The sequence below is a fragment of the Thermobia domestica genome, chromosome 1, assembly GCF_964235325.1.
Source record: "Thermobia domestica chromosome 1, izTheDome1.hap1.1, whole genome shotgun sequence".
Classification (NCBI taxonomy): Eukaryota; Metazoa; Arthropoda; class Insecta; order Zygentoma; family Lepismatidae; genus Thermobia; species Thermobia domestica.
Window position 1 is genome coordinate 318,138,665 of NC_137454.1, and position 25,462 is coordinate 318,164,126.

A 25,462-nucleotide genomic window follows, 5' to 3' on the forward strand; every position below is an offset into this window, starting at 1 on the left:
TCGTTAAGTTTCTTTGTTTTGTGTTAGTACTTTTTTAAGTTTTTAAAAAAATCACTAAACTGTAAATGTACAAGATAAATGTAAATGTAAAATCATAATTATGTAAGAACGAAGGACTGGCAGAGACTAATGTTATCAATTGTATGAAGTCCGTCATCAAACAGGTTCAACCTCAGATCTCAAGTATTAGTATAAGTGTTAACATAGTATTTACATAGTAAAAGCGTTAATTAGTATTTAAAAATAAAGGTTTTAACATTATATATTAAAGGTTCATCAGATAGCTTTGATCTAAGAGCAAATGAGTTTAATGTAGTTAATAATGGTTTACAAAGCAGATGTACTGATATAAATGATGAATTTCTTCCAAAACTTTATAAAAGTTTTAAGTAAGTATATATTAATATATATAAGTAACCTTCGGGAAACAACCTCAAGATAAATTAGTGAGGTCGAGGGTATGATTGAGATTAAATTCAGGTTTTGTAAAAGTAGGTTACTCTTTTAGTTTGGGTCTGATAATCCAAAAACTATCAGAAATTGTAATGCAGTTATGATTAACAATGCCTTTCCAACCAAGAAACATAACCTGCATTACTTTAATCTACTACCGACTTTTTTTTTTTTTTTTTTTTTTTTTTTGAAGAGCCCTGTTACTTAACTAAAATCTATAAAGATACACACTTAAATTCTTCTGTACCTTTACTTTTAATCTGTGCCGTTATATAACACAGCTATCTATATCAATCTTACTTCACAAGTACATTAATCTTCTTACACATCAATCTATATCATTATACTCTGACTTCCAATATAATCTGTCTCCTATTATGTTCTAACTTCCATTATATTCTAACTTCCATCATAATCTAACTCTATTTCCACATACTACTCGTATGTCTCTTAATTACCCTAACAGCCAGTATCTAATTTTTAAGCACTTCGTGCCCTGCTCCCATATCCTACAAGCCCTGAAAGAATTGAAAAGTAATTGAAATGTCTCTGTAAACGTTTTTGCCAAGTTTGTGGCAAACTTTCAGACACACGTTTCTCGAGTTCTTGCATTGTTACTTTATCACTAATCCGACGAAAGCGTGTGTACGCGCTCACTTCAGCGGCTGTAGTTCGGCGACTAATGATCAGCGACACTAGCGGAAATGATAGTTTGTTTTCTAAATCTGCCGCTAGGGGCGCTCTCTGTGTTGGTTGACACGCCATTTCAAAAAGTTTGGTCTTTTCTGAACACACCTCGTACATCTGTATCAACCTGAAAGGTACACTCATGTACAAAATTATTGTCACATGTCTTTAAATATGTTGTAGGATATAATTTGATAACGAATTCGCCCGGTATTTCTTATTATGTTAGTATGAGTATAATCGGAAACGATATGTATGTGGCAAATTTTATGTCAAAAGAGCAGTAAATAAGAACAATGAAACGGGAATAAAACTTTCTTGTCCATTTAGCAACATTTTACTCATTCTAATTTTCGTATTTACAATTCTTTTCCTATGAAATTTATCACAAATATACATTTCCCGATTAGACCCCATAGTATCTGTATTAAAAGTACCCTGCAAAACCATTATTAAATTTTACTCTTACAAGAAGACAGTTATAGATATGCGACAATAATTTTGGTCATGAGTGTACCTTACAAAGACAATAACAGATTGAAAGTTTACTCAACCTTTGGCATTTTCAATCAGGAAATTAATTGCTCTAACAAACATTGAGAAAATGATTAAAGGCAATAAAGATTGGTTTTATTTTATAGTATTAATATCCAAATGTCATCACTGAGATTCGATTTTCCGTCACTAGAGAAGATACACATCTTTGAAAAGAGCAATCAAATATATAGGAACTTACAAAGGGTCAGTGTGGGAGTTCGCGATAAGCGAACTTGCTTCAACCCAATACATGGTTATTTCAATGAATGACCCTCACAATGCAAAAGTCGAGGATAACAAACGAAATGCTGTATTCCTTAACATAGGTTATGACTTACATACAAATATATTCTACAATTAAACGATATTAATAAAATACCCAAGCAGACAAATCAATAATGCTACAACTTTAGATTTGTCATTTATTTTAACTATAAAAATAGATTCTAACCATTTGTAAATCAATTAACAAGGTTTTTAGATATGTTTTTTTCTAACTGCAACTTATCTTAGGTACAGTTACATTGTGATCAGAGTGAGAGTGTCTATGTCACTCAAAGTTCACCCGTTACAGAATAGGATATATCCTACTTTGAAAATCCTGTCATCTAGTTTATGGATGGTCTATGATTTCAAGGACTTGATGTGCGCTGAGGTACTTCAGTTACCCATACAATACTCAAAACATTCGAAGAAGGTAATGGTACAAGCCCATCAAGCTCAACCGACTTCAGTCTTCATTACTGTGAACACCCTTGGGACCTCTGACTGTCTAACCACTTTGTGCAGAAAACTCCCCAAGCAAGCAAAGAGTGTACCGGCAGAAGCAGAATTGGCACCTGAGCTTTATAAGACAAGCTTATCTCCCCCACACTGTAAAGGTACATTGTCACTCTACATGAATCTTGTAGCTGTCATAAAAAAACTTGCAACCCGATCATTCTATTTACTGTTTACTAGATGCTACAACTTCTTGAAAGCAAGAAAGGTATCTCCACCCACTCAGCATTGCACTCTAGTGAACAAACAGTGAATCTCCTCATTAGAAACGTGTATTTTGGCGCACTTCCGCTCACTGTCCAAAAGAATCCGTTGTTTCGGAAGCGGCGAAACTGGTTAGTGGGAGGGCGATAGAAGGTAGCAAGCAAGACGTCCCAAAAAGTTGCACATGGTTCAACTCCTTGCAAGATGGAAAAAAAATGTTGTGTGCCCTTTCAAGACTATGTTTACATGGTGAAATATGGTAGGGTTTCATGATTTTTTTATATGACAGCTACAAGATTCATGTAACGTGGCAATGTGGTCTAAGATGCCCAATTCCGCAGCATGACCTCAATCCGGCAGAGACCAACCCAAATCTAGGAACTCCAGGAATTCCCGAGGGGGTTTACTATTCCCGGCACTGTCTATCTCAGATCGTTCAAACTTCGTGTTGAAGCACAACGTATGCAGACATAACACCTTACGGCCTCAACCGTACGCATTATTCACTTATTTAGGAATCAATCAAGGCTCTAATCTCCCAGTAGGATCGCTCCAATTCATCTATTGTTGAGCAATTGCGATTAACTCTAGTTTACGTGCTGGAGTATCATGAACACGTTGAGTACTAAACATGTTGTTGTTGATTTTAGTTTAACGTCCCGTTCAGCAGCGAGGCTATATGAGACGTGGACCTACTGATTAACGTGGAATCCGAACCACATGAGCTCCCGCCGGGAATCGAACCCGGGTCTCCCACGCCAAAGGCGCGTACGCTAACCGCTTAGTGAGTACTAAACATCTCTCCCAAGCCTTCACCATGTTGAAAATCTCCCTTGGGTGCGACAGGATCCCAACCGCTGCCTATCTATAATTAGAGGTACATTATTGGTCCCTATGGATGACGTAGAACGTCAGTCAAGACATTGCCACTTCGGACTTCTTGATCTCCTTTGGTAGGTACAGTATAGTTGCCTCCACAGATTGTTGAAACTTCGGGCTATGGTACTATGTACATTCCGAAGCATGATAGCCCGAGTTAATGACCCGTTTCAGAGATTGGCATCATGCCTGGATTACCCTCACCTCTCCTGTTAGAAGATTCCTCATCACCTCCACTTATGTTCGTTACCATGCAACATTGCTCTATAAAGAAAATGGCTTTGGATGGACATGATTTACTTCTCCGATACTATTTTTGAATTGAATGGTGGTGGCCAGTGTATTATCTTGGGCTTTTTCCCTTCCTCGGTATGGGCTTAGGACCGGCCAGGGAAGGGCTGTTATCTGTATAGGGTATAGATAATTATTAATGTAATTGAAACACTAGGAGCTGGAATCATATCAGGTGTCTGGGTTGCCAATGGTCAGGCGGAGACCGCAGCACCACGCTATTGGTAGTAAGGTCTTAGAGCAAACTCCGTACTACGTGAGGAGCAGTAGAACATCAGTGTGCAGTAAACTGAGCAGACAGTGATAGTGTGAAATGAGCAACTTCTCTGATTTCGAAAGAGAGCAGATAGTTGGTTATCGGTTATGTGAAAGTGTGACGAAATTGGCAAGTGTGTTGATTGTGTCGAGAGAAACAGTGTCCAAGGTGATAATACCATTAAAAGCTAGCGGCGGTGAAGAGGAATAGTTGTCGGAAGAGACTTTCACTGACAGGTCTCGCCGAGCATTAAGCAGATTGCCACTCAGAACTTTGTGCGACTGTAGTGCAAATGACGGAAGAACTCAAGCGGCATCTCCCACATTCTGCGTGGACAATCGCAGTCCACCACGAGTTATGTGACATGGCTATATGGGGTCAGATTGTACGGGCAAAACCGTTGATGAGGGACTATAACTTTTTAGCACATCGCCAATGGTGCCTCAAACATGCAGCATAGACTACTGATAACTGAAAACGTGTGATATTATTGGATGAGTCATCATTCACATTATTTCCGGGACGTGTTTATGTGTAGAGGGTGCCCAAAGAAGCGTATGATCTGCAGTATCCTCATCCAACAGTGAATATGGCAGCGGTTCTTGATGCTGTGTGTACCACAATATCCTGATTATCAGTAGGCCCTGTGCTTAGTCTTACCGGTGACTATCCTGCCGTTGCAAGGAATCATGTGCATCCTATGATCCAGACGTTGTTTCCGAATAATGCATCCATTCAAGCAGCTGGAGCTATTGCGGTGTGATTTGAGAAACATCGGGATGATGTTGAATACCTCCGCTGGCCCACCCAATCATCAGACCTGAATATAATTAATATTTGCGATCCGTTTAGAATCCGACGCAGATTTCTGCTTCCATCCTCTCTCATGGAACTGGGTGATGCACTGCATCCGGAATAATGCAATATTCCACTTGCTACCATTCAAGTCCTCTGTTACTTCATTTCACGTTACATCAGAGCTGTTCTGAAGGCCAAAGGTAGTCCAACGCCATGTCAATCTGGTAATTTGCACTTTCTTAAAAAATATTTTCATTGAATTGACAAGTATCTCTATATTCATAAAGAGGTAGTAAATATTGATTCTAAATCATTCTACTGTACTTGTGATAGACATATCCAATGGATCTATATATTAAAATGCTAGGTTTATATGTTTGTGGTCATTTTTTAATGATATCGCGGAAACCACAAACTCTAAAAATATGACATTTTCAATGATCGATGGAAAATCTTTTGTAAATTGTTCAGTTATAATTGAATGCTTTTTTTAAAATGACTGTTATTTCTTTATTATATTTTTAGGGCTACACTGGAATTGTTGAAATTTTGAACAAGCATCATATCCTATGAGTTATACATTCCAGCACCACATAATTGTATACGGGAGTAATATATCTCCCAGGCGTTTGTTTCATGCCCAAATAATAATGAAAAACTAAGGATAACCAATTCTTCTGTCTAAGATGAATCATTATTATTTGGAGTGTTTTGCCCAATGAAAACATTTCCTTTTTTAGTCCTTTATGGTACCCCTTGCCGATTTTTATCAAGACGTCCTTTATTTGTGTCTGTATAGGGACATGTACAGATGTAAGGAATAACAAGGAGATTCATGCTCATATGGAATTATGCTTTGTATAGAGAGCGCAGGTTGAGGTGGTAAATTATAGATTATGCATATCTAATGAATAAGATACAAAGAAGTAGCAGATATGTAAAATACAATTATTACATCAGATAGAATCATTTGGATAGACGATAAATAAACATTTTCTGAATAAGTAGATATTTCCAATAGTGTCAAGGTTACGCAATGCAACATGTTTACAACCACGTAGACAAATGTGCGAATTTTAGCTGCGAGCAGGTGGGGATTATTTGTTGTTACTTTTCTTGAACTACAGATTGTTTTGTATCCAATAACCTTGAGTTGTTATGTTGACACAACACAAAAGAAATACATTGCTTAATTGTATCAGACAAAGATCGATTAGGGAGGGGAGTTAAGGTTTCTTTGAAGATTATATATATATATATACATACGCTGATTATATATAAAGATAAGCCAGTCTTGATTCGATAATGAACAAGGTAAGTGTATTATTAACCACTGTGACCTCAACAGATTAATGTTTCATATGAATTTATGAATAAATGACATTTTTCAAAACAAAATCCATACAAAATTAATCTGTTTTATTATTGTATAATACGGTAAAAGTGATTTATTCATCAACGTCCAGGTTACACTACTATAGCCAAGAAAGTGAAATTTGGATATGAAATTCCATTTTGTCACGGAAGCAAAGGACAAAAAAGGATATTTCTAAATACATATCTCCAAAAAGGGTAAAACGGGATATTCTTCGCCAAGAATGGAGTAACTCACTAATCCCTTAATTTAAGGAGATGGAACTCGGTAGATGAAACTTAGTATTAAAAATAACTGAAAATGTGTTGCAACATTTTCGAAAACTCCACTCTCTAAAATGTGGGAGGGAAAACTTCCTATGATATTCAAATTTCCGGTTCTTTATTCAGAAAATATCTAATGTGAGAATTAGCCTAAGTTGAAGGTATGAAATTTGGCATATAAGCTCATAATAATCTATATATTAAAATGCTAGGTTTATATGTTTGTGGTCAAGAAAAGTTTATATATATTTGTGGACGTTTTTTTTATATGTTTGTGGCCAATCCTTTCGACAGTGAGTTCTCGGGAACCATAGGCTCTAGAAAGATGCCGTTTTCACTGATCAATTGCAAATTTTGTGTAGATTGTTCAGTTCTAATTGAATATTTTTAAAAAAACCGTTATTTTTCATTACATTTTTAGGGAATTTTAAAAGTGTTGAAATTTTTTAAAAAAAATGTATCCTATGAGTTATACATTCCAACACAACATAGTTGTATACAGGAGTTTTATATCTCTCAGGCGTTTGTTTCATAGCCCAATGATAATGCAAAACGAAGGATAACTATTTCTCCAGCCTAAGAGAAAGCTTTATTGTTTGGAGTGTTACGCCCAATGAACACCATATTATCATTGACATTATAATTAATTGTCTGCGTAATGTATTTTCTTATTATATACTGCATGTTAGAGGAAAGAAAACACTGATCATACATGAATTAGAAACTCCAGCCGGAAGTAGGCTCAAATCTTGCAACCGATGCGAGATATTAATAAAATAATCGAAAAGATCTTCCCTTTATGATACCCCTTGTCGATTTTTATCAAGACGTCTTTCACTTGTGTCTGTAAAGGGACATGTACAGATATGACGATTTACAAGGAGATTCATGCTCGCGCTGTGTAGAGATAGCAGGTTTAGCTAGTATTTATTTATTTATTTATTTATTTATTTATTTATTTATTTATTTATTGAAACAGAACACAACAGGTATTATACCCAATTACAGTGTTCATCTTTCATTAAATAATATATTTACAATTTCCCTTTTAAGCCTTGTGAGGCAATCAGCATAAATATCTATATTATTTGTCATTTTTAAGAGTATGTTGTAGGTTGCACTAATCCTCCATGTTAGCGACTTATTTACGATATTCGTCCTTGCTTTTCACAATAAAAGAAGTTATAGTTTTCTGGGCGTGTTTTTCTACCTGGTACGTTTGTTTGAAAGCTCGAAAGCAATTCGTTGCAGTCTAGCTTATTATTAAGTATCTTGTATAAAAATATCATGTCAGATAACGTTCTTCTTTGAGGGTTAGTTTCCTAATTACTATTTAATGAATCAGAGTTTTCAGTTCTTGGGAAAATGTTTGTTTCCTTATATACAATATATCTAAGAAATTTGGATTGGATTTTTTTTTCTATTTTTAGTGAGTTATTTTTTGTATCTTTGGTTCCATACAAGCGTCGCGTATTCGAGTTGGATCGAACGTAAGTTTGATACAATTTTTGAAGCATGGCAGGTTCACGAAACTCCCTACTAATTCTTAGAATAAACCCAAGATTTCTGTTTCCTTCATTTATTATGTTATCAATATGAGGTTCAAATGTAAATTTCGTATCATACATTACTCCTAAATCATTGACAGTACTTACAACGGGTAGTTGAGTCTCATATTTGAATATTTAAATTGCACTGGGTTTTTACGTTTTGTAATACTCATGATTTTACATTTACTAATATTTACATTCAATAAATTACTTTGACACCATTTCACTACTGAATTTATGTCTTGTTGAAGTTGATTACAGTGATTTATGGAATTTATACATCTAAAAAGTTTGAGATCATCGGCATACAACAATTTGTGGGAATACGTTATACATCTAGAAAGATCATTTATAAATATAACAAATAGTAGAGGACCCAAATTTGACCCTTGTGGAACACCAGATAGTTGCAAGTATTTGGCTGACTTGTATCCCTTATATACAACGAACTGCCTTCGGTCTCTCAAATACGACTCGAACAGCCCAATTAACTCCGCGGAGAATTTAAATTGACGAAGTTTCTCTATTAGCACCTTGTGATTTACTCTATCAAATGCTTTCGCAAAATCGGTGTAGATAATATCTACTTGACACCTTGATCTAGGGTGCTTGCTATAAAATTGTTAAGAATACTGAGATTTGTGACTATCGATCTACACTGGACGAACCCATGCTGGTATTCTGAAATTGATAGTTTTATGTGGCTTTCAATCCGTTTATAAAGAATAGATTCAAACATTTTAGCAAAAGTACTCAATATTGATACAGGCCTATAATTTTGAATATCTTTACCATTATTAGACTTAGGAATGGGGCAGACGTTTGTTATTTTCCATTTTCTGGGGAATTTACAAGTAGAAATAATTAGGTTGAATAAAATATAGAGTGGAAGGATTCTTCACATCCCTTTATTATGAATCTGGAATACCATCAGGTCCTATCGTTCTTTTCCCCTTCAGTTTTCTTATTGCTTTTTTAAATTTCAGTCATCTCAATTTTTAGAATTCTTAATTTGTCCAGTGTTTCATATGAGCTGTTACTATTACTACTGCTATCCATGATATATTCGTTATTATAGACTGACTGAAAATATGTAGCAAATAAATTTGCAATTTCGTCATTACTAACTAATTCTTGGCTATTGTATGTCAGCGTGTTACAATTAAGGTGTTGGGTCTTAGTTTTAACAAAAGTCCAGAGCTGAGAAGGATCAGTTTGTAACGTGTTTTGTGGATTCGCAACAAAATTACTACATGCTGTTCTAATTTCTTTTTTATGTTCATTTCGTAACTTCTTAAATTCTTGGAAGTGATAAGCTATATTTCTCCTATTGTGCTTAATTATAATAGAAAGCCAAAAAGAAACTAGCCACACATGATCCGACTCAAAAGCATGTACTCAATTGAATTTCTATCTGCGAATCTATTAAAACGTAACGAACCAGAGCCATTTCTGAAGCAGTTGATTGAGATTGACGGAAAGTGCATAATTACAACATTGTGCGAAAAAGATCGTGGTCGAAGCGAGGAGAAGCTCTACATTATGTGCCAAAGCCCGTACTAACGTCTAGGAAGATAATGCTATGCGTTTGGTGGGATTAGAAGAACATTGTACATCACGAGCTGCTGTCATGGGCAGAACGATAGACTGCGATCTGTACTATAGACAACTAGCGCGAGTGAATCTAGCTATTCAAAAGAAACTGCCAGAACTGGTCAACAAGAAAGGTGTCGTATACCACCCCGTCAACGCCAGATAGCTTACATGTTTAACTCGTCAGAAATTGAGATAACTTGGTTGGGACGATTCAATGGATTCAATGCATCCATCATGTTGTCCGTATCAGGCACCGTTAGATTATCAGTTTTTTTTCAGTTCCTGCAGAACTCCCTAAATGATGATAAGTCAGTTTCTATGGAGGTCTGTGAAAAACCACGGGTAACATTTTTTTAAACAAGAAACCAGAAATTCTACAGCAGTGGCGTAATTACGTTTCGTGCCCCCCCCCCGCGTAAGAAAATGCCCAGGGCCCCCGCCTTAACAACATATTTTAGTGAAATAATAGATAACATAATAAATAACCATACTTTTCTATATCTATGAATAATGATGTAAATGTATACAACTACTGGTCCTAAATATTTATAAATGGAAACCAGTTTGTTATACATATAATTTATTCAATACGCTTTAGAATGAAAGATGGATTTACCTCTTTGCAATCAGTGACTTCAATCTTCATGAAGAGTAGCGGGAATTAATTAAATGGTTCTTTCTTGCTTTTCTGTTAGCAAAATCCTTTACTAACTCTCGTACATCCATTTTTTCAACTTAGTCCGCATTTGAGAGTAGTGCTAATTACTTTATACGTCATTTTGGCCAATTGTGCTTTTCACATAGTTTATTATTATTATTATTATTATTATTATTATTATTATTATTATTATTATTATTATTATTATTATTATTAATTTCAATTTTGAAAACGGCCTCTCCGCAGAAGTGTCAGAGGCAGAGAGCGTCAAAAACAACAAATACGCGGCAATATATTCTGAAATGCTAAACGCCAATGACTTACATTTCACAAAGCAGATTACTTCCATCGGAAACGAAGAACGAATATCACAACCAGGCGCGGATCCAGCTATCTCCTACACCAACGTATTTGATTCCTAACTATTTGTCCTTTACAGCCTGGTCAAAATTGATGTTGATCCAGCAAGTACTTTTTGCAATTTTTTGTCTCCTGGTAGGATGAACACAAGGACGGACATTGTTTGATCCCACATGGACCCACACACAAACGATAAATTTATAAAGGATTTTTGGTTGGTAAATCAAACTCATTAAAAGAAAAAAAAAGAAAAAAAAACGTATCACATGCAGAACCCTAGTAGGGGCTGGAAATCTAGACAGCCACCAGTAGTACAATGTTTAAGGATTTGCTAAAGGATGGTTCTGCATATTCTCCCTACTTGTACAGGAATGATGCCATACAATCCCAAATCGTACTATCGTATGGATTACGATGAGCGTGACGAAAGAACATTTAAAATTTAATAGGATCTTAAGCTGATCATTCTAAGATTTAAAAAGAGGCCAAAATTCTCCACACTGGTCTAGTGGTTAGCGCGCGCATTTAGTGCAATGCGTCCCGGGTTCGATTGCCTGTGGAGAAATCTTCAAATTAGAACGCATTACGGTGGTTCGGAATCACTTAAACTATAGGCCCACGTCTCATATAGTCTAGGTGTTGAAAGAGACATTAAACTCAAATCCGACCACCATCACCCAAAAATAGGACAAACGTTTAGGTCTAGATGGCGATCATGTATATTATAAGACAATCATCATAATATTGTAATGTGTATTTCAATATTATTGTACATAAAAAAGGAAGCTTGTTTTATCATGGATAAAAAGGTCGCATTTCGCAAAATTCCATCTTATCTATCTACAGGGGAATCGAACCCATGACCACGTACATCACCCGTAGCTAACCATTCGGCTTCAAGTTGAAAAAAAAATAATGCAAGCTTACATGTTCTTATTTGATCTTACAGCAAGATAATACGTACATTTCGATACTCAGAAAAAAAAAAGTTTAAAAACTGACGTTAATTATTCATCTAAAGCTGTCATATCTTTCTTTTCATTGCCAGATGCGTAAACTTAGCAACGTCACGTTTGAAATTGATTATTTACTCAGGCCTAGTACTGCTGTTATTCTCTGTAAGTTTCTCCATTTTTATTTTTACATTGAACTCACAAGCGGATAATGAACATTAAAAACGAAACCAAATTTTAAAACGGGATAATGAGAAAAACGAACTTAACCTATTATTTTTACTTTTAAAAGGCAAATATATATACAGCAAAATGAATGTTGATTTTCTGTTGACATTCACATTACATTACTTTACATTTAATTAAAAAATATATTAAGCGATTCCAAGACTAGACATATTAATGGTTAGCAAATACCAGACCAAATGATTCGTTTTGAATGAAAAATGTAATCATAGACACTGTAGAAGTCTCGGAGGACAAGAGAAGCATTATGTAGGCTACTTTTCTTTCCAGTAGCTTGCTTATGTTCATATTTATTTATTTATTTATTTATTCTAAATAAAGTATTACTGAACTATTGAACGAATGCCGCAGTACCGTTAGTACCTAAAATATAAACCACAGTCAGGCACGTAGGTAAGGGGGAGGGGGGTCCGGACCCCATTCAAAACCAGAAATGAAAAAAATAAGGAAGAATGAAACAAAAAGAAACGAGAGAAAGAAGAATCAGCGTTAAAAATAAAAAGCTACATCAAGCTTTCGGCTACTCTTTCTTATGAGGAGATTTGTATTACTTGCGATACATGGTGGCGAATGAGCGGGATATAATGAAATTTCTAGAAAAAGTTACGGAATTCTCAAAATTTCTGTTATTAGTCAGGGAAATTTCAAGCTTTGGAAAGCATAGTGCCCCTCTGTAACAGTGTGGATCATAATTTAACAGACAAAGGAACGCAGAGATTGTAAAATATTTTACAAGACATTATTGAACATGTACTTTTTATAATAGTGGATATGTACTTTTTATAATAGTTGTCAAAATGAAAGGAAAATTGTTATATTTGAATGAACAGAGAAAGGAACGTAAACATTGTAAAATCTTTTTCAATATTTTTTTATTCTTTTACTCAAGATTTCTTCCTCTTCCGATTTTCTCGTATCTTTTAAAAAAAATACTAACATATTTTATTGTCCTAACAAACCACTATAGTAAATCAATGTAGTATAGTTGTTGCCGGTAAAGTAGTTTAGATTGAACGAGCTCCTGGGCCTTCGGTATTTCATGTAAGGCCCCCTTCCCCATACGAAATCCTGGCTAAACGAACCAATATATGTTCAGTAAAATAGCTTAGTATAATCAAACCCCTGATGTGATGACCACAGTATTTCATGTCACGCCTCCCCTTTTACGAAATCCTGATTATACATGCCTGACCGCAGTGTTATTAATCGGTTACCGTCTTGTGCAAAATAACGTGAACAAGAGGTAAATTTTATTTTGTACAGTTTATTCGTAAACAATACAGTAATATTTAGATTATACTTTTTTTTTCATTCGTGTTATACCTGTATGCTTTTAGTATTTAACATGTCCAACTTTAGCTTTAATACCTTAGACTTTCAACCCTTTTGGACATTTAATAACCAATGGAGTACAGATTTCTTTTATTTCAGGATCATGAAAACAGCCAAATCACTGCACAAATTAACTTGTTTTTCATGGTATAATGAATTTTCCTCAGTCTTTGGTTGATTAGAACCCAAAATTCTCAAAAGGATTTACATTTGGAGAATTCACATGCCAGTCCAAGCACTTTGGGGTTTATGTCTGGAAAACTCTCAGGCCTGCCCAAGTTTGTCAGTGGAATAACAAACAACTCTGGCGCTTCTTTCTCTCTAACTTGTAATTCTTCTCCAAACAATCCTCACAGCTTTTCAGGTATTTGCTAGAATGAAAGCTAAAGCCTGATTCCTACCCTCGAAAAAAAAAAAAAAAAAAAAGACGCCAAAACCATGAAAACTTATCTTCAATTTGTCTGACATCATCCAAAGAGCAAATAGAAAAGAAAGAGAGGAACCAAGGAGAAAACGCCACATCTGCTAGTACAAATGCAGATAATGGATCCTATAGGCCCTATATTTGTGAATCTTCTAATATATCAAACTATCATGAGAAAAACCACCTGCACGTAGATTGATTCAGTGTTAGACTTAAAAAGAGTATTATCACGAATGACATGTAAACGTCTTTCGTAGTAAAAATGTATTTGTAGAACTTGATTGTCAAAAACCATGTGACTCTAGTTTCTCCATGATTGATCCAATTTACCCTCTCACAGCGGGATAAGTAGGATCACTGCATCACTTGTTAAAAAGGGTTATGGCTCGTCTAGGATTTTGAAATGACAGCACATTTCATTATAATCTAATAGCTTAAAGTTTGCTTGTTCCAAATGCTTTTAGTACAATGGATATTAATAATAATCAATAGCCATTCAATATAAGAACAACTTAATATTTTTTTCCAATGTGATATCATAATTACATATATTTTGAAATCATATATTACACGAATATTACCTTCAACCATCATTCACTTGCATCCGCCATTCATTTAACTTTTAGGGAATAGATTTCAGCTGTGGATTGTTAAAAATGAATTGTATTTGTTACCTGTCTTTAGTAGAGGATATAGGTACATTCGTTGGACACTAAACTAAATATTTAATTTTCATTTCCCTTTTGTGCCTAAGCTACTAACTGACAAATATGGTTCGGGGTTTGATCCCGGATTAAACTAACTCTATGGCTATGGAACCCGGGGATTTAATGGTGCTTCACAAAAGCTCTCCATTCACCTTCTGTCCTTCGCCAACTGGACCCACTTTCTACTTTGTATTTCTATTTCTGTGAGGCCCATCTTAATATTGTCCTTTCATCTACGCCCAGGTCTTTCTATTGGTCGTTGACCGACTGGATTTCCAGTTAAAACTTCGAAAGCATTGCTGCTCTCTCCAATTCTGCTGCCACTCCACCTGAGTCTCGTACATTTGATGACCCTAACAACATTTTATGAACGGTGTAAGTTAACCAGTTCCTCGTTATGAAGTTGCCACTATTCCTTATTCCCGTCCCTCTTGAGTCCGAATATTCGTCTCAGGATTCTCATTCTCAAACCTGGGTTTGATTTCCGATGGGATCTCATGTTTGGATCCCACGTTCAAGTGTATATCCACGTTTCATATAGCCTCGGTGCTGAATGAGACGCTATTCTCCAAATCAACCAATCAAGCAAACCTCCAAATAATCCTTAATTAAGTATCAAATCCCATACCTCAATCATCAATCATCTCATTTTGGCAGTAAGTTGAGTACTTCTTCCTTACTTTCAACACTTTTCTTTTTAGTTGTAAGCAATCTAGTTTTTGCACTCGCATTTAACTACACTGATGGCGGAGAACGAAAAGTACTTGTAGGAAACACTTTCAAACTTGAACGACCAACTAAAAAGAAACATGCAAAATGAAGATAAATAAGAAGAAAACCGAAATGATAAAGTGTGCAAGAGCAAGAGAGGAAGGGGCAAACGTACGGCTAGGGGGAGAGAAAAATCGAAGACATTAAGACGTTCCTCTATTTAGGAAGTCTAATATCCTCGGACGGAAGAAGTGAAAAAGACATACGTTCAAGGATAGCGAGAGTATAACCACACTATACCTCAGTTCGTACATATTACACATATTAGCGATAACTTCAAGAAATATACACCTTCCCAAACTCTAAATCACTATATTTGATAAGAAATGACTGATTTTACATCACAGTTCAAAATCTTAATTTTAACTGTCGTGGAGACACACACACTTATTAGTATAAAACATTTCCCGTCACTGTAGCGACGTACAAACAGAAATATATCTAGATCAATCGACAGATATTGTTTACATTATTTCTTTCTTCTTCTTCTTCTTCTTCTTCTTCTACAAAATGCTCGAGCACTGCTGCCCTAATTACGAAGGAATATATAAAATATACAACGTTGTCGTTGCGAGCGCAAGCTAAATAAGCATTCAGTAGGAAAAGAAGACTGCTAACATCAAGAAATCTGTTGTTAGACGTTCGAAAACGATTTATTAAGTCTCTGCTATGGAGCGTGGCGCTTTACGGATCACAGACGTGGACATTGAGAAAAGCTGAAATATCCAAGCTGAAAGCATTTGAAATGTGGAATTGGTGCAGAATGCTGCGCATATTATGCACCGAAAGAAAGAGAAATGAAGACGCAGTGCCGTGCCGTGGAAAATCAGCGCCCAGGGCGAGAGTATACGACGGTGCCCCCATACATATATTCCAAGAATTTTTTCGTATCTTTTTTTCCTTTTCTTTCTCCCGAATTTTGCGCCCCCTTACTTCGACGCCCAAGGCCGTTGCCCCGCTCTCCCTCCCCACGACACGGTACTGTTAAGACGTACTAAAGGAAGCTAATGAAAGAAATGAAATAAAATCTTACGTCCCACGATTATGCCGGCTAGGCTAAAGGAGACGGTGATGATGAGAAATGAATGAAATGGTGGAATGAAGAGAGTGGGTGAAAACGGGAGATCCCGAGAAAACCCACGCACACGGTGTTTGTCCACCAAAGCTAATGAAAGACGACAGATCATGAAGATAATAGGAAGAAGAAGAAGAAACAGCATGTTTAGCCATCTTATTCGGCACTCCGATTGGATCATCGTGTTGATAGAGGGAAAAGTAGAAGGAAAACCAGGAAGAGGATGACAGAATATAGAATAGAAGAGACAAAGATAGAATATCTAGATGCAGTTACGAAGAAGAGACCTTATCAAAGTATGAAAAAGAAACTGCCAAGGGAGAGAAAAGTTTTAAAATTTCCATGTTACCCACTAACCTATGGTTGAGGTGAGACAAGGAGACATTATTTAAGCTCATTATTGTCTTTAATGTCACGTAAGTTGAGTTTGTGTTCTTATTCAGCACAGGGATTGGAAGGGACGTTACATACTATTAACGTGGGCTCCGAACCACAAATCGTATCAAGGCCTGGAATCCGATGGAGTTGATCTGTGCTTACACCATCCCGCAAAATCAACCCTCTGTTCCCCATCACACTATCTCGCCTATAACAAAGCTGAATTACGGGACCACGCCATCGGTCAAGGCTAAAATGGCACATAAAGATTGAATTACCTTAATTTTCAAAGTCCAAACACATTCAACTGTAAGATATTAACTATCTGTTTATACGTAGAGTTGTTTTCTTAGCAAAATTGAAATTCTAATGTAATTCAATCACGCTTTAACTTTACGAGTAATTAAAGTATTCAGTGTGATAATTTCCGTTTTGATAATTCAAAACGAATCTGCGTAGTTAATAATATTTATCCGTTTGTCTCCTTCTAGTTCTGTGCCAAAAAAGGAAACCAGCAAATGAAGCGAATCATATTATGTAACGTGGCTCACGTGTCTTTATAGATAACTTGGGCAGAGGACTTCACAGGACATCCATCGTATCAAGGTCTTTTGACGGAGGCAAGGTCGCAGTGGTTGCATGGTGAAGAAGGTTAAAGAGCACTCACTCCCTATCAGCCGACCAATGGCAACTTCAGAGACTGTCTACGCTGCTCTGGTCTGCCTTGCTCACGACAGAATATCAAAAAGTGATTGAATAGCATGTACGCGTACTGTATACATAAAGCAGCATTTCTCATGCGTACTCTGTGCATCATAAAACAAGTCGGTAGTTCCTTCTATAAGGGAGATGGACTCAGACGCACACTGGTGTTGCAAGCTCGAAATAACAATAAGTCATTTTTATACACTGTCACTATATATATATATTCCAGAAAAAGACGCGAAACAATCTTTTTAACAAGAAAAAAGAACAGATGAAGTGTTAGGTCCAATCTTTAGGTTATATTATTTCTTTGGTTTGATTTAAGTTTAATGTTTCTTTCAGCAGCGAGGCTATATGAGACGCGGACCTACAGCTTAACGTGGAATTCGAACCAGATTACTCCCCTTTGGAAATCGAACCTGGGTCTTCCCCGCCAAAGGCGTGTACGCTAACGGGATTAGCCACGAGGGAGCTCTAATTTCTTTGGTGAAATAAGTATAGTTTTATTAACAACGTGTACGAATGTCTGTAGAGGGACTAAGTTCGGAAAGATCCAGAACCATGGATGCTCTCCTAGATGACTAACATATTTTGTGGAGAATTATTTTTATTTTACTTTAGAAACGGTGAGAAACTCAAATTTTATTAATCAGTAGGGGCGAAGTTCATGACCTAAAAATATAAAATATATATATAACCTACAAAATGACCTAAAAATTGTAAAAAAAAAAAAAAAACTATTAAATTTGTAACTGTAACTTGAACAGAATATAACAAACATAACAAATGTACGCATCATATCAATTTGTAAGTTTGATTTTAAATGAAAATGATTCTAAATAAAACATGAATTCAAACCGGTGGTCACTGGTTATATCTCCATTTTCACTATATATACGGTGATAAATAGTGACAGCTCAATATAGCTAATACAATAGATCCTCTAATACGCAGGTTCCCAATATGTAAGTGCTATCTATTGAATTTGATTAAATAAATTTAATATACAATTTCTTATAAATAAAAAAAAAAAAGTTATTTCCGGCAATGCTCTTCCAACATTTTCAACTGGTTTTATTTTGTTTTTTGAAATGAAAATGAAATATTTCAACTTAACATTCCACGATTATGCTCTGTTAGGCTAAGGGAGACGATGATTAAAGTAAGTAAATGATGAAAAGCATTGGTGAAATGAGCAACGGGAGTACCCCGAGAAAAGCCACGGACACAATGTTGTCCACCACGTACCTACTTCGCTGAGAATTGAACCAGGGACCCGACGCATTCCTTCTTGGTGAGATATGCCTTTGAACACGTCAAATTTGTCAATTTCGATGTTAACTGCTTCATAGATGGATTTGGATTATTTTGCATACAAACTTTTTTATATTTACCGTATCACTAGACATAAGCTAGGCTGTTCTTTTCTGAATAAAACATTCTGTTTCATCAACCTAGGGTTCAGCAGGACTGAGTAACGTACACTCATGTCCAAAATTATTGTCGCATATCTATAACTGTCTTCTTGTAAGAATATAATTTGATACCGTAATGATTTTGCAGGGTACTTTTAATACTGATACTATGTGTATAATCTGGAAATGTATATTTGTGGTAAACTTCATAGGAAAAGAATTATAAATACGAAAATTATAACGAGTAAAATAAAATGTTGTTAAATGGACAAGAAAGTTTTATTTTCGTTTTATTGTCCTTATTTACTGCTCTTTTGACATAAAATTTGCCACATACATGTCTTTGCCGATTATACACATACTAACATTATAAGAAGTACCGGGTGAATTCATTATCAAATTATATTCCTAGAACAAGATAGATATGCGACAATAATTTTGGACATGAGTGTACGTTAACGCAAGCCTCTACAAAGACTAAAATTAGCTCCTTGTTAAACAAAAATGGCTGCCATCGGAGTTGGAAAGATGAAATTATTATTATTATTATTATTATTATTATTATTATTATTATTATTATTATTATTATTATTATTATTATTGGTCTGTCATCATATAGGAATCCACGAACAAAAAATCATTTGATTACAAATCAATGATTCAAGCAACCAATTATTTTCTCTGGTACACTTGACATGGATGGACCTGGCCGTTCTTTTAAGCTATAGTAATATCTATGGTTTTTTTTTTAAAAAAAAAGAAAAAAAACATTACAAGTAATCTCCCGAATTAGCTTGCGCAAGTGCCGAACAGAAAACAACCGCATGTTTAAATGACTAATGGTCTTCTAGTGTATTGAGGTTGGTACTGTACTGCTGAAGACTTTATTTGACTTCCCTTATTTTATCTTTCAATTTTGTATTCTTTGCATTGAGTGTCAGTGTAACCATGTTGAGGGATAAATCTCACAGCCTAGGGATTTTTTTGTGGATAGGAACTGAGGGTCCCAAAGACTGTTGACTTCTCTCTAATAACCTCCTTCAAAAACCAGTAGGGCTTGTCCTATTATTCCAAACAATTAGGCATTTATGGAATTTAAGACTATTTAGGACATGGATCGTTATTTTATAACTCAGTTCATAATTCATCACACAAAGAAAATATTATATATATATATATATATATATATATATATATATATATATATATAAAATATTATATATATATATATATAACGTTTATATAAATCCTTTCCTAGAGGATTTTCTTTAAAATACCAATATTTGAAATTAGTTTAGTTTTGTTGCATGAAATTGGTAAACCTAGGTGTACTTAAGAAAGCCCTTCTCTTCCTCAAATTCAACGCCCTTTTTCCACTCAAGTAAATCGTTATCGTAAGTGTGAAAGATTTATGTACAGACTAGAGAAAATTCAACTTTAAAAAATAAAAAGGAAATGTCTGTGTCATTAGTGGGAAATTTCTCTAACACTGCATCACCGGTGAGGAAACTTAGTCGAAAAAGTTAAAAGCTTTTTTCAGGCAAGCCATATTGAGTGAGGTTTTTTTGGTTTCCCTCATTCACACCAGGCAAATGCCGGGATGGTACATTACGTAATGGCCCCGGACTGCTTCCTTCCTTTCGCAATCCTTTCTTCCTTTCCTTTCATCGGATAGTGTGCTCACCGAGGAACGTCATCCCTTATATGTGACGGGCTAATATGGCCATCGATGCCGAAAATCCAGAAATCTAATTCCTAATCCTAACACTGCATCACAACAGGATTCGAACCATTGCTCGGGTGTACTCCCATCTGGATTTGAATTTATGAGAATGCCTGACCAAGAATAATACTTGTGGCCACGAACGCCTGCAGAATATTTTCTTTTTCCAAGGAAGTAGGGTAAAAGACTGACACATACGTGAAATCGCGAATATACACACCTTGATGAACACAATACTTCATGTATTATTATTTTTAATTCACATTGCATAACTTTATTAAATACAGTAAATATATTAAATATTGAAGTGAATGAGTATGCAAATCTAATATGTTTTGACATGTATTTCGAAGAAGCCTTTTGAAAATCTAGACAAAGCAATTGCCCCCTGCTGCGGGCGCTCATGCTTCTAGCCATAACGTCATGGAAAGAACATCAAGCAAAGCTAAATTCTCACAAGAAGCTCGTAAATATTATGGAATAGCTATACCATCAGTAAATTGCAGGTAATTACCGAAGATTAACGTATCGTACAAAATACCTGGAATTTTTCTCTCTTGCAAGTTTCACATTCTTCACCTATAAGATTACACATTTCTTCCGGGAAAATAAGTTTTTTTTTGTTTATTATTTACTACTTCTAACCTACTCATTTAGAATAACAGTTTCACTACTTAACCTTGAGCGAAATCACTGTTTTAGTAAAACATGGAATGTTTTCTAGTATATTCACCTCTAAGTAAATGACTAAAGCTACTTAGACTAAAGCTACTCATGGTTAGATTGAGTACGCATCTTTAGCACGGGAGACTCAAGGGGCGATTCCGGAGGGGGGTCATCTGGTTCCGATTCTATATTAAGTAGTAGGTCCACGTTTCATATAGCTTTGCTACTGAAAGGATCCTAAACTCCAACCAACTTATGAATGACTTATAAATGTGTCAATCAATATATGTACTTTTCAAAACGCAATAGTCGGATACTTTAATACTGCAGTCGGCGAGTAAGTTAATTTAGTTTTATAATGAAACCTACAAACAATTTTTCAGAAGTTCACTGAAATAAAGTTAAATACCCTATTGCATAACTACAAAAGCTTTCTTTCAGTGAAATTTGAAAATGAATCGCACCTGACCGACGTCTGATTCCAATATCAGAAGTGCTATATTTCTATCCCTAACTAACTAAATCTATCGCCTATAGAACTCGGAGATTCAACGCCGCTTTCACGAAACCTCTCCATTGACTTTTATCCTTAGCCACCTGGATCCTTTTTCTACTTTGTGTTCATATGTCTGGAAGATCCATCTTAATATTGTCCTCTCATCTGTGCCTAGGTCTTTCTAATGGTCGTTTTCTGATTGGACTTCCAGTTAAAATTTTGAAAGCGTTCCTACTTTCTTCCATTCTGGGTACATGACCTGCCCACCTGAGCCTCCTTGTTTTGATTAGCCTGGCAATGTTTTTTAAACGGTATAAATTATGTAGTAAACTTTACATTCTTTTACCTCAAATGCTAAAGAATGCCACTAGGAGGTTAAGTCCAACGACTTTTAATTTCCTACTGATTGCATATGCATAAAGCTACTTCATATAGCATAAAACTTGAATGATGTACGTATCCTAAATCTATCAAAGATAAGATAAAAATTAACTTTTGGTGTCAAAACACTTAGTGACTTTAATCTTTTTTAACTTGGAGATAGTTAAAAGCCGATAAATATAAAATGTAAATCTGCAGTCGAACTAATGCACCTTTAACTCAGTGGCTTATCTAGCCCGGGGCTGGAGGGCATAGCTTCTCCCTCCAGATTTTTGAGCAACGAATTATTTATATATTTTTCGAACTTTACTATAAACTTATGATATATCTATCATAGTCTGGATTCTGGTTACCCCCCCCCCCAGTTTTTACCTTCTAAATCCGCCTGCTTTAACTCCTACTGCTGTTTTGTCTCATTAACCATCTGAATATAGACTAGAAGTACTTACGTACGGAATTTGAATGTTTAGCTGGGGGTGGCAAAATGGCTCTTCCCAGAATAAATAAGTATGACACTTACTAGAAGCAGAAGTACTGTGTTCTTAATGTATTTCTAAATATTACTCTTTTATTTTTTATCCCACTTAAGCAATATATTTCGTATCTTTGGTGATGAAATAGAACATTAATAAGAAATCAATCGATCAATTAATGAATATCAGGAAATAAAATCATAACCTCCACACAAACGAAAAGAAATAAATAAATTATAGTTTCAGCTCAGTTCCTCTGTAATGTGTTGACATTTTAGACTATTTAGTTGTAACAAACTGCCTCATATACCTGATCGACTCTGAACCAACTACAATTCGGAAGTGAGCTCCGTTTGTAATCGTATATGATTCCAAAAGACCATACTTGCGTGTCTGTATTAAGTGTTGTCTAGAATTTGAATTTGATTTTATCCTCCGGTTCAGCAACGAAGTTATATGAGACAATGACCTACAGTTTAATGTGGGATCCGAACCACATGAGCTTCCGCCGGGAATCGAACCCGAGACTCCCAGGTCAAAGTTTTGTACGTTAACCGCTTAGCCAAAGAGAGTCCTAAAGTGTTCTCTAGAATAGAGATGTAAATGCCGTCAAGAACTGTCGCTTGTAGGTTCATTATATTAATTACAATTACATGAATACATGCGATCCCTGATCTTCCTCGTGGCTTAGCGATTAACATATGCGCTTTTGGTTTGAGAAGACCCGGCGGTTCGATTCCCGATGGAAGCTTATATGGTTCGGGGTCCACATTAAGCTCTAGATCCACGTTTCACATAGCCTCGCTACTGAAAGGCATGCTAAAATCAAATCAAATCAAAGACATAGATTCTGAACTGAGTTTCCAGATATCGGAGTGTATCATCCAGGTTTATGGAAGAAATGAAATGAAATTTCTAATGTTCAGTATCCTACACAAACCATAAGGGGGCTCCAAAAAGAGCTTTATCATATATCTTGGTCTTGCGATGTACTAAAACGACCCTTTCATTGCGGCTTTGTCACGTATCCTAACCTAGGAGTTTTCGCAAGCATTTCTCCAACTGGTACTGTCTAATGGTACGCGTACGTGAAATCCTTTCATCTAAGTTAACATACTTCATATTTTTCCTTCTTGCATCCATCATAGTGCATTTCTGCTCGCATTTGTACTGTATTGTATTGCCCTGCATCTTCCTAAGAATTCCACCCAACTGTATTCTATTCGGATGATGTTTCCCAATCCTGCGGTTTAACCTACCGTGTCAGTTCCCTGAAGCGTTTGTGGTCCTATGTCGTTGTCAATGTCAGCTGCATGTGCCTTTCACGGCACCAACGTCAAGTATTTTCTACACAAAATAGTTGTTAAAATTTTTGCTATCTATGGCAGAGAAAGTTTTCATAATTTTCAACCAACTGTTATCGGTGTTCCAAACCCAAAATATTCGAATGTATTTGCCTAGCATTATAGCTTCTATACAGAGATAATGTTCAAGTTCTGTACCTTTCTCCATAGGCACTGATTAAAGTAAAAATTCCCTCTAGAACAAATAATGAAAAAAAAAAAAAACTTTCTCCAGTTGCTTGCATTACCAATATTTTGAAGTTCATTTTCATTAATTGTGGTACCCATGTAGGAACGACGGGGTCAATCAAAGAAAACAGCTATATATATGTCTTCCCACTTTTGTTGAGAAGGAAACCATAGAATGCTAGCCTTACTAATCCCTTACCTAGTAAAGATTGTGTAAATCTGGCTGAAGTGTTTAGGACAACTCTTATATCTACCACTTATTACAGTCAAATTAGTGTTGAATAAATTGTAAATACCCATCTTGCTGACAAAGAAAATTATCTCCTGTGCAAATGAATGAACGTTTTGGTACTTCATGTAAATGTAATTGCCAAGAGATAGCATCTGCTGTTCGTAATGCGGTGTTCAAGCACTTCACATGAAAATAATAGTCAAGAGATAACATTTGATGTTCATAAGATGATGTATATTAACTGTCAAAAAATAGAACTTCACACGATTACTATTGTCAAGAAATAACATCCGCTGCTTATAAGTGGATGGTCTGATACTTCAAAAGAGTTCAATTGTCATGAAATAGCATATGTTGTTCGCAAGGGGATGTTCAGGCAATTCAGATCATGTAATTTTTTAAAAGATAACATCTGGTGTTCCTAAGAGGTGTTTTGGCACTTCAGTTGAATGTAATTGTCAAGAGATAAAACATGTTATTCGTAAAGGGAGCATTCTGTCACTTCAAATGAATGTAATTGTCAAAAGATAATATATATGTTTTGTTCATAGGAGGGTATTTCTGCACGAATTGAACATTTTCACGAGAGGTATTTGGGCATGAGTTTTTATGAGACCAAAATAATGAACTAAAAATTGAAACAAATAAAATGTTGGTGTTGCAATAGTTGTTATGACAAATTTATGAATTGCAGGTATTGGTACAGCAATTACTGTATATGTAATTCATTCTACTATCATAAACTGTAGTGATGAGCGCAAGAGTCTTTGTCTTGCAGTTTTTGCAAGAGTCTTGCATGCAAGACCAAGACCAAGACCAGGAATCCCGATGCAAGACCAAGACCAAGACCAAGACTCTTGCGCAAGAGTCTTGCACAAGTACCGGCATTACTTGATATTTTTATATAATGTAAAAAAGAAGGAGATGGATTTCTTGAAGGAGATGGAATCTTGGTTTGGCTTCAGTAAAAATGCTGCCGGAGTGATTGTGTTCCCAGTAATTTAGGTAATCCGTGTGAGTCGATCTGCCCCTGTAGCTTATAGCAACAGTATGTCGTTTTCTGAATTGGTTATTCGCGTTTTCTGTAGATATTACTCGTTTTCAAGCCACACAGGTGTCATCTCGCACCATGTGAGATTTTTGGTGGACAAACACCGTGTGCATGAGTTTTCTCGGTATTTTTTCGTTTCCTCCTACTTTCTTCATTCCACCATTTCAGTCATTTCTCATCATCACTATCTCCCTTAGCTTTGGTGCACAATCGTG

The 25,462-nt window shown here is 35.7% G+C and overlaps 1 protein-coding gene across 1 annotated transcript in view; it reads right to left on the minus strand.

Moving 5' to 3' along the window:
• LOC145662614 (hexokinase-4-like) overlaps positions 1-25,462 on the minus strand; it is a 191,869-nt gene that overhangs the window by 110,203 nt on the left and 56,204 nt on the right. The window lies entirely within an intron of this gene.